Here is a 10,871-nt window from a genome sequence, read left to right on the forward strand (position 1 = left end):
ATACCACCTAAGGCCTTGCTTATTTCTTATTTAAAAAGTATTTAGGTGTCTAACAGTGCACAGATGTGAGTAGTGGGATTCTTTAAGAGTGTGACTAATTCACACTGTCAGGTACCCAGGTTGTAGCTGTATTGGTCTAGAGGAAAAAGCAATCAGGGCTTGTGGCGCTCTTTTGTTGGACATGGAGAAGGTTGTCTGCTTAGAGCCAGGCAGGGGTTTAGTGTAAGTGGGAGAGATGATGCCAATGCGAGTAGATTGGGACATTGCTTGCTTTAGAGCAGTGTCTTCCTGGGATGCTGGGTCGATATAGAAGATGCAGTAGTTAGGACCAAACTCAGAGCTGTTGGCTAGGATGAGGGCTCAGTAGGGGCAGGTCAGTAAGAAAATCGTTGTCTGTCTGTTCTTCTCATATGGCAGAAGTGTCAATGCAAGGACAAGGACAGAAGAGAAACCTCTCAACTGCCTCCAGTGATCCTCCCTTCTAGGAAGGAGACCAGGGGACTCCCCAGGGAACAAGCACAGCAAACAGCCGCTGTACCAGTAACGTGCAGCTTTTCAGTTGTGGAACTTACTCACTGCAGGACCTGTCCCAAGAATTTGGGCATTATAATGCCCAATGGGAGCAGAGCCCTGCAAGAGAAAACCGCTAGTTCTGGGACCAGCTGGGCACTGCCAACACTCAGTTGCTCTGAGGCGGCAACTCTCATTTCTTGGAGCACAAGCTCCATTCTCCAGCCCCACACAACCCTGCATGTTCAGCACAGAAAGTTCCCCCTCTACCAGTCATCCCACTGCCTAGAGCACAAATGCAATCCAGCCTGCCTCTCTTACCTGGCCAGCTGGCACACCCTCTCATGGTGCATCTGGGGGCTCTCAAGGAGTGTCCAAGTTCCCTCTTGGCCATTCCCTCCCCAAGGCCCTTAGATATGGCACAGGCCAGGGTCTCCATAGAAAGCCTGGAGAGAGAGAAGGCCCAGATTTACGGACTGTAATGAGCTGCTGCAGCCAGAGCAGAACCAAAACTGCGTGTCACTCAAGAGGTCCATTACTCAGACTCGTGCTGCACAAGGCAGGCAGCTCAGATCAGACCAATGATGCCATTCTTTGTCATGCCTTGTAATCCCCTGACAGGGACAGGAAGGGCAGAACCTTGCACAAATCAGTTCTGGAAGCCAGAAGGGATGCATGGAGGCTCTCCCAAGCCAAATGCACTATGGAAAGAATTGGGAAGCCATTTTTCTCCCTCTACAAGGACAAAAGCCACATGTAGAGCATGGGAACATGCAGAATCACATGCCTGGGTCCCAAGCACTGGGAGCCCAGCGTGTGCTGGTCACTGATGGAGATTGTGAAGCCTCTGGGATGAAACTGCCTGTCCTGTCCCAGAGAAGCTCAGATTGGAGGAACAAATAGGCCCTCCCAGCCTTAACATTTCAAACTCTGCCCTTCTTAGACAACCCCCTACTTCTTTCAGCTGCCAGGACCAAGACAGCTCAGCACAGCCCTTGGCAAGGACAAGAACACCCTGCAGGCAGCTAGCCTGAAGTGAGGCCAAACCTGTGGAAGCAGTCACAGCCTACTCCTTACCTTCAAGGGTTGCCCACTGCTCGCAGCTGCTCCTTCTGCAGCTGCCTCCTCCGGATGCTCCCTGTGGGCATTGGCATGTACTGCCCTACAGTGCAGCAAACTTGCTCCAGAAGAGCAGAGAATCTCTGGGAGAAGCTCCCTTAGCACTGGGCTGGAGTGAGTGGTGGTGAGCATCTCCAAAGATGCACATGTTGCCTGAAGAGATAGAGAAGACCAGAATCAGTCTGGAGCAGATGCCTGGCCATTCATAACTCCAAGTGGAAAGTTCTCTTCCTCACATCCAGGAGAGCACAGAACAGCTCTGGCAGCAGCTCCCTTAGCACTTGGCTCCCTTCCCAGTCACATCCCTGCGCTTCCAGTCACATCCCTTCCCAGTCACTCCCTTCCAAGTCACATCCCTGCACTTCTGCCTGGGAAGTACAGGGTCTCCAGCAGCCTGAATGGAGAGCTGCAAAGCAGAAGGAGCCTTTCAGTTCCAGGAGTTTCTAGTTCCAAAATCTCATGGAGTCAGTCACATAGCATTAAGCTGCTGTGTGTCTGTTGCTGATGGAAGAGCAGGGGTGACCAGAGGGACAGGAGAGAGCAGGGGAGAAAAGCTTGCCCCACAGCCTGGCATCCTACCTCAAGCTCTTGAGAACCAGGATTCTAGCCCTCAAGGGGAACTGACAGAACTGGGCCTGGGCTGTCACTCACTGCTAGAGGCCCAAGGGCCACGATGTCCTCACCTGAGCTCCTGTCTGTGCCAGCTGGATGTTGAATCTTGCTCATGAGCAAATGTAGTATGTAGAGGGTGAAGAAATCATTCCCCCCTCAAGACCCTCCAGAACTCAGAGGTGTCACTGCAATTTAACACAAATTACATACAAGCTGCGGATAATCCTGTGACATCATGAAACAATAGGACATTGAAGCAAAGGCCAAGGGCTCTCCTGGTCTAAGATGGGGTTGGGGCATAGTGATGGCATCTGCCAATGCCATTAGGCATAAGCCTGGCATTTCCTATGCAAATACACTAGGACATTGACTCTTACCAAGTCATTCCAAAGGATCTGCAGCTGACTTGAAATTCTATGGGCTTTGCCAGGTTGTGGGATGTATGTGTGCCACCAGGCACAAGAGGTAGGGAGTGGCAAGTACCTGTCCATTGGCAGAGGCTTTCTAAGGAGGCTGATGATCACTGCCTCTAGGTGGAACCCAGCAAGAATGGAGATGCCTTCCAGCAGGAAACCTCTCACAGACCTTTCCTGGATTGTCAGCATCCAGATAAAAATGGTGCCCAGGATGTTCAGCACCTGGAGGGAAGATAACAAGAACAAGGGCCCCTTTCTCATTCAGCCAGCACAGTCCAAACCAATCCCTCCCAAAGTCTGGCAATTTGCTGCCATCTTAGAAATTTCTTGCTTTAAGGAACCAATGTCCAGACATTGTTGCCTCCAGCTGATCCTAAAAAGTGAGGACACCCCTATGCCTCTACTTGGGGTGAAAGTGGACACCATGACGTGCACAGATGCTAACCAGCCCACACACCCTCAGCCATTCCCCTGCCCAGGTGCACACACCTATAATCTAATTTCATGTGCCACCTGGGACCTATTTCTGCCTGACATTAACCCATGTGCTCGCACAAGCACCCCAACAAATATCAATATCTGGGGGTGGTTTGAAGAAGCTAATTTTGGCCTTTTCCCTGTGTGGATGCTCAGCTCAGGACCAACAAGCACCACCAACTTCAGAACCCCTTTGAGAATCCCTGGGATCATAAGCAACATGATTGTAAATGTTTTTTTTCCAGATGAGGCCAGCTCTGTTGGAACTGCACACTGGAGTTCACACTCCTCGTTTCTAACTAGAACTCCTCATTCTGCACATGGCCAGGCCCATGGGGCAGTAGGCCCAGCTGCCCATATCCAGTCTCATCCAGAACAGGGAGAGGGGGAGGCTCAGTATCTCTGGCATTCATTCTTTCCTGCACCCTGTTCCCAACCCAGACATCTCTGGCTAGTAAGGGAAATAGGACTTGCTTCATGTCCAGGGATAAACAGTAATATTACTGTTCACGCCACATGAAAGCAGTGTTTGAAAAGCATAAACCAAATGCAGAAAGCCTCCTCAGTTTTAATTTTCTCTCATCCAGAAGGGTATCTCCATGCTTCCTAAGGATTGTAATGAAGCAGTGTCCTGCTGCTGTGGCACACATGGGGCTGGTATGCCATCCATTATGTTCCTGAAAAAGTCAAGAGCCTGGTTGGATGAAAAATATTTTCCAATGACCTGGAGACAAATGGAAAGAAGGTTCACTGAACCCCAGAGTTCAAGAGTGATATTAAAGAGTTGTGCTGTGCATAAGCTTCTGCCCTACGGCAACGTGGTGCATGTGCAAAAGGTGAACGCTGTGCTTGAACGTTCCATCGGCCTTCAATGGAGAGAGCATCATTAAAGGTTTGTTCTTCTGTGCAGGGACAGAACTATCTACAAAACTTTCTAATCTTGCTCTGACTTATTCTTTCTACCATGGACATGGGTAAACAGCAGAAGACAGTAGATAAACAATAAGAGTCCCAGATGGCTCCCCCATGCAATCCAAAGAAAGAGAGAAACCATGCGTGATGAGCAAAGGAATGGACAATGAAGGATGCCCAGTTCCCAGAGTCTCCATACCAGCTTCTTGAGGCTGACCTTCACCATGTGGGTGGATGCTATAAGCACAGCCTCAGGGCTGGAGACTTTAAGCTCCTCATGGAGACCTCTCAGCTCCACGTCCACTGCATCCACGGTCATGGACTGGTCTGGAATGAAAATAAGGAAAAGAAGTGCTGTAATGATGTCTGAAATGGAACCTTGGCTCCATGGAGGAACCATATCAAGGTCTGAGTGACTTCAGTGGGGTCAGAGGTGCAGCGGAATCAGAGGTACTACAAGCCTCTCCCCATTCTTGCTATGGGGGTGCTTCTTTTCACACTTCCCAAAAGAGGGCCAGGCCCTTCACACCACGCAACTTTTCTCTCCTAGAAGGAGATCTTCCAAGGGCCAGTTGTGACCCTTTTGAGGTGTCACTAGACTAGCAGCAAATGGACATAGGAGAGGAGTAGGCATTACCAGAGGGAGAAAAGAGGCAGAGCCACTTGCACCTATTCAGAGTGCCCTCACCTTGTAGGTGGAGAAGGCAGGCAATGCACTCAGTGGCCCACAGGTGTGATGTGACCAGAGAGGTGCAGGTGTAGGGTGCCAGCAGTCCCAGCAGGGACCCAAATTGCTCAAAACGCTCTTGCAGCTGAGAAAAAAGGAGAAAGAGATGAATGACATGTGCCTGGGTTGGGTAGGGTGATATTAAAATTTAGGATCCTGGGAAGGTGAAAACAGGAATGCATCCCTGTGGGACCCTGTCTGCTAGGGAAGCTTTCTGCATCTCAGGGTGAGGCTGCCATGAGGACATCAAGGCAAGAGAGAGTTAGACCATGCTTACTCTGCAATGAACTGTCTTCTGATAGGTGACAAGCAGCTGGGAGCTGGCCTGCAAGGCCCTATCTCTTTCCCACTCCTTGTCAGAGAAGAACCATGGCTCAAGAAGCTGTCAGGAGAGCAAACTACTGTCAGAGGAACCTTTAAAACAGTTTAGAGGAACCATTTTAAAAGCAGATATCACTATCACCACTGAAAACCCTCCAAGCAATCTGATTATTTTATCATCTGGATAGATCCCAGGCAGACTTTTAATTCTTCTGAAGCCAGAGGAGCTGTTGAATGACCCTGGCACAAGATGGTGCAGCTACTAGGGATGTTAATGGGATGCCAGGGAATTACCAGCCATTGCCCCAAGGATACCTTGGCAGACTCCCCTCTCATTTGTCCTGCTGAGGGAAACCTCCCTCCCTATTTCTTTGGCCTATTGCCACCTTCCCCAGAGAAGACAGCTGTGTCTGCTCCTGCTGGCTATTCACATGGAACATCTCCAGGAACCAACTCTCAGTGGTTCTTCAAGGAGGCCCCTCATGAGCTCACCCAAGGCCTGCATGGACAACTCGTGCAATGACTGTAAGCAGGAGATAGAGGAGGGAAGCTCAGGGTCAGCTGGGGTGTGTGTCACAAAAACCAGAACCATTCTAGGGAGGCCAGGGGTGACTGCCAGGGCCCAGAGCAGGCTGGGGAGCAGGTCCCAGTAAGTAATGCTAGAAGACAGTTATTTAGGTGTACCTGTATTTGGAAAGAGTCCTGAGTCATCTTACTCTACTTCCTCATCTGCTGTACAGCTGGAAGAGGCAAAAGGCGCTTGAGGCAGTCATCAAGGATGTTTGTGTTTTCATCCAGATTCAGTGAGGGTTTCACCTTGCTGACAGAAGAAAGAGAGAAAGAAAAGCCCTCGGTGAGACTAACTACCAGCCCCAAGGGAAAGTGGATCTACAGTGCTAAGATATGAGCTGAACCTAGAACCCAAAATCCAACCCCCCTGGCCATGGCAGCTGAGAAACTCCTTGCACTCCCCACCACTCCTATTTGTCCCACTACCATCACCACCAGGTCTTTCAAGTCCAAATCTCCAAGCGGACCAAACACATTCAAACCCTCTGACCCCAGCTGCAGGGAGAGCAGCCTGTGATCTGAGCCCTGCAGGGGTCTCTCAGCTGCAGATCTGACAGAAAGAACAACAGAGTTAAGGAAAGAGCTCATCTCTGACCAGGGCATCCCAGTGCCAAGGGCCAGGGCAGGAATCACCTACCTCAGGTGCTTAATGGCAAACATGGCCCTGAGGCAAACAGGAGAGGCCAGGGAATCCATTGGTTCCTCTTTCATGAAGTCCGAAAAGGCAGAAACAGAGACATGACACAGGGGAAATGGATGTAGAAAGCAGAGACCCTCCCTTCCACACACTCACCAGGCTGCCATCCTAGGTGGGCTGCAAATAGAGCCAGGGCTGTGCTGGCCACTGCCCCAGGATCCTGCTCATGTCAATGGCATCAGTGCAGAGGGCACAAAGCTGTATCCCAGTCACTGACCAGGCACAGCTGGGCCCTCCAAGAGAAGCCCACAATGCAGCATTGCCTAGAAAGCTTTGAGTGGTACCAGCTTTCTTGACCCCAAGAAGACCCCTCATGAGGTTCTAATAATCCCATCACAGCCAAGGGACAAAACAGCCGTTCCCAGGGAAACCCGTCCCATTAGTTTCCCACCTTGTCCTTTGCAGTTTGGTCCCCAGGGCTCCCCCCCACTCACCAGCATGTACCCCAGGAGCTCCTCTTTGTAAGTGAACTGGAAGCTCTGGGAGTCATGGCAGCAACAGGGACTCCTGCCTGGGGAAGGTCATTGTGCCTCCTGCAGTCCAGGTTTGGGAAGAGTATGAGAAGAGATGGGGGTCATTAAACATTTACCTTATTGATGATATTGATGCCAAGAACCTGGGAACCGAAATGCAAAACAACCATCAGTGCCTGGAATGGCCCCAGAGTGCAGCCCAATGCTACTTCCAATAAATGGCTGGGCTGGTGGGTGTGGAGTAGTGCAAGAACATGAATGTGTGCCCCTCTCCAGTGCAGGACAGGTTGTCAGGAGCTTCTATCCCTGAACTCTCCATATATGGGTCCCCCTCACACTGCACATCATCCCAGAAGGATTAATGTGGATGGTCATCAAAGGCATGAATTCAGGGGGAGGTTCAGACAGTCATAGCCTCTCTGGGCACCCAGGCGCAAAGGAGACATCAGTCCCATGGCAGACCTGTTCCTGATATGGTGCAGTCCCAGGTTCTTACCTGGCAGCCAGTCACATAGTATTGCAGGACCCTCCTTGTGATGCCACACGCTATGCAGGGGAGCAACTGCATTTGTACGGCATGGACAGCAATTCAGCTGTTAGCCAGTATCAAGGCGCTGTGGGTCCTGGTTCTTTTTCCTTGGTGATAGTCCTGCACGGGGTGATATGACACACACCAGGGCTTCCCATGTCTTCTGCCCTGCAAGTAGGAATCATTGCTGACCAAGGAGTTGCCCCAGCAGCGATACCAGCTCTCCCTGCCAGTCACAGGAAACCCACAACTCTCACAGCACCATCATCTTTGTTTTCAGTGCTTTGTTTCAGAAACAGCCAGGCCTTATCATCTCTGTCCTGCAGCCTGGGTGACTCAGGAAGAGAGAGCTGCAGTGCCACACTGAGCCATGGACATCGGGGCAGAAGTGGGGGAGAGTTTGTGACTGACAGGAACTGGGGCAGCAGATGCATTGTGCCCAGGGCCTCCTCATGCATTTGGCAGTAAGGAGTCCCTGGGCACAATGGATAGAGAAGGACGATGCAGGTCTCTGTGTGTGAAGGAGGTAGCTTTGCCTGCTGTGCTTTGGGCAGAAGCTGAAGCTCTCAGCAGGTGTTTGGGGCACCGTGAGCACCCTGTTAGATGAGGTCTGGACCCAAACAGCTATGAGTGCTGAGGTGCTCAGCTCAGCCATGGTGGTGGCTCTGCTGGACTGAGTGAGCCCTAGAGCAGAACCTTAGGGCCCATTTTCCAGCAAACATGTAGGTCCCATTAGACTCTCCAGCACCTGCCCAGGGAGGTGGGTGTGCATATGGATTATGCACTAGGAGCTGGTACTTTCAGGCTGGCAATAGGGCTCATGTCTCCTCTCCCACAGCTAACTGAAATTTGTGAGAAATACACAATTTCTTTCTCTGGGTCATGAGCAGCTGGTGCTGCCTTAGTCGGGGGTGGGGGGCACGTATCCCCCCAGAAACCAGTCAATGACTGGGGGGGGGGGATTCCACAGTGCTCCCACTCAACGGCCGCTGCTTGCAGGGGGGGGCACCAGCGCTTCTGCCTCCCTCCCTGCCTGTCACTTAGGGGGTGCACCAGCACTCTTAGGGGGTGCACGTGCACCCCCATGCATCCCCTATGCAAAACCACTGCTCTGGGTGAACAACAGATGTAGTTGCTTCAGTGCCTGAAAGGGGCTGGTTGACTGCCAACCCATTAACTTGGGACATGAAAAATGTGAGTAGCAGAAACTGTGCTCCCCTCTGTATCACCAGAGACCTGATGTGGAGCAAGTCCCCTGGGAGGGCATTACCAAGGAAAGTAGCCACTGTCAAGCTGTTCTTTTCAAGGGTTTACAGGGGGAGGAAGTGTGGAGGACGGATCAAGTCAGGAAGGTGCCATGGGCTCTACAACTGCCAGGGACTTCAGTGCTTTGTTGTGTTGGGCTTGCATTGTGATAGGACCCGGGAACTGCAGAAAACCTCTGGCAAGGCCTCATCTCCTTCCGTTTCTTGAGCTTAAAGACTGTGGAAAGGCTGGATGATCCCAAATGGGCAACTCTGGATGTCAATCCAAACTCAAGGAGACTGGCAAACCTTCCAAGTTGGACTCTTGCTGGGTTATTGGCTTTCATCACCTCATTTCCCTGAGGCATGAGGGAATCCTCCCTTCCCAGACAGCCCTACTCAGTTTGGCTGGCTGCAACCACAGCTCTAGAGCCATCCCGTACCTTCAGCAGCAGGTGGCCACACCACACATTGTCTTGGGAGGTCTTAGGATTTCCTGAAAGTAAGAGGCAAACAAGAAGGATGTCAATGCCATAGGCACTGAAAACGAGTCCCAGCTGCCTCCCTGGGCATCAGTTCTTTGGAAGCTCCTGCATCTGCACCCAGTCACTTCCCGGCATCCCAAGGTCAGCACCTCATGGATGTGCTCAGCACAGCACAGTACAGTACAGGAATGGACTTCATAGAAGTGCACAGAGTTTTCTTCTGGCAACAGGAACCTCCCAAGCATGCAGGGAACTGCAGGAGAGCAGTTGCTCTGGTGGAACCCTTCATGGGGAAACCCTGTTCTGGGTCCCATCAGTCTCAATGTTGTCAAGCCCCTGGATTTGCCCTGTGTGACAAACAGTAGAAACTCTCAAGCATGTGATGCTGCAGAAGGGGAATGGTTCCACTGCGGGTTCCAGGAGGTTGCAACCTTACTCCTTCCCTTTTGTTCTGCAGACATCACTGTGCTCCTTCCTCGCTTGTTACCTTCAATTGTCGTGAGCAGGATGGGAATCTTGATCCTCCACTGCTCTTCAACAGCAGGGTAGATCATGCAGTGCAGAGCCCACAGTCCCCACAGGGCAGAATGCGCATGGCTGATATCAACCAAGGTCAAGGTGACCACCTGACAGTGAGAGAGAGACAGGGACTCAGCTCTGGAGTGGGGCTCCATGGCTTTCTTTAGGAGGGAAAATGGCCTCCACCATACATGGCCAGAGCATTCAGCAATCAGACACAGGCTGATATGCTGTGTTTGGCTAATCCTGCAGGCCCCTTCCCAGGCTGTGAGGCAGGGACAGAGCCTAGCTCTGCTCTTCAAAGGGAGGAGAACTCTGCCAGCACAGGGCAGCTCTGAGTGTGGGAAGAGACAGAGCATGTTCCTCCAGCTAAGGCTACGGGCACATGTTCCCCACACCACTGAGCTCCTCTCCCCCACCACACCTCTGGCAGGTACATTTCCAGAGCTACTCACCAGGAGTCACACCAGCAGCTCCTGGGCCTTAGGAAGTTTGGCTGGAAAGAGAAAGAGAGCATGGCCATGTGTGACTACTTCAGAACAGGGATCTGGATTCCAAACCTCCTTTGCTGGGGTCCATGCAAGCTGCTTCTTTTCCCTCCCACTGCAGTTGCTTGGCCAGGTCCCTGAGGCATCGGCACAGTGGGGTCAGAGTGCAGCTGTACTGAGATGGCACTATGTACTCCAGCAGCTGGGGCCATAAGACCTTGGAAAAAAGCCAGACAGCCAGCTACCTTCCTTCAGTACTCAAGACCAGTGTCCTCTTCTTCACCAATGACCCCCCTATGTGAGGGTCCTTCCCCAACCTGTGAACTCATGTCTGTCTCTCAGGAATATCTGATCTCTGAAACCCTGTTCTAACACTGGCCAAAGAAGTCTCAATTTCAGAGAAGACTGAGCAGAACAAGAGAGAGAATGAGGAGGCCATCTCAGCACAGGGATTCCTTCCAGTTGGGATGTCGCATGTCATTCCTGACGTGGTGGCAGCTTGCTCCATAATTCATGGACAGCACTGGCCATAATCAATCTCAGTTACTCTGCCAATGCAGAGAATTGCCCAGTGGAGATGTACAGGGGATGAAGAGAAATGCTTTGATAATACAAGGACAGCAACTGGTCACCTACTTGGCTCATGCCACTGATTGAGACATCCAAATTTTCCAGGATCTCCATGCAGGTGGCTTGGATGCTCTGTTCCTCCTCAGCATCCTGAATAGAATGGTTTTTGGACTTCTGCACAAAAGACAGAGAGAAAGTTCAT

General features: G+C 51.4%; 3 long non-coding RNA genes across 3 annotated transcripts; all 3 read right to left on the bottom strand.

Annotated features, from left to right (window-relative positions):
- Positions 1–403: 403 nt before the first annotated feature.
- Positions 404–3,026, bottom strand: LOC109306021. Its single transcript, XR_002099812.1, has 4 exons — positions 2,725–3,026; positions 2,209–2,426; positions 1,588–1,782; positions 404–956 (listed from the first exon to the last, which is right to left on the bottom strand). It is a non-coding gene; the product is annotated as an uncharacterized LOC109306021 (long non-coding RNA).
- Positions 3,027–5,536: 2,510 nt separating this feature from the next.
- Positions 5,537–6,429, bottom strand: LOC109306022. The gene is made up of 3 exons (XR_002099813.1): positions 6,302–6,429; positions 5,779–5,914; positions 5,537–5,617 (listed from the first exon to the last, which is right to left on the bottom strand). It is a non-coding gene; the product is annotated as an uncharacterized LOC109306022 (long non-coding RNA).
- A 3,620-nt stretch (positions 6,430–10,049) lies between these two features.
- Positions 10,050–10,871, bottom strand: LOC109306023. Its single transcript, XR_002099814.1, has 3 exons — positions 10,736–10,871; positions 10,172–10,316; positions 10,050–10,107 (listed from the first exon to the last, which is right to left on the bottom strand). It is a non-coding gene; the product is annotated as an uncharacterized LOC109306023 (long non-coding RNA).

This window comes from Crocodylus porosus, unplaced genomic scaffold (assembly GCF_001723895.1).
Source record: "Crocodylus porosus isolate Cpor-Errol unplaced genomic scaffold, CroPor_comp1, whole genome shotgun sequence".
NCBI lineage: Eukaryota > Metazoa > Chordata > Crocodylia > Crocodylidae > Crocodylus > Crocodylus porosus.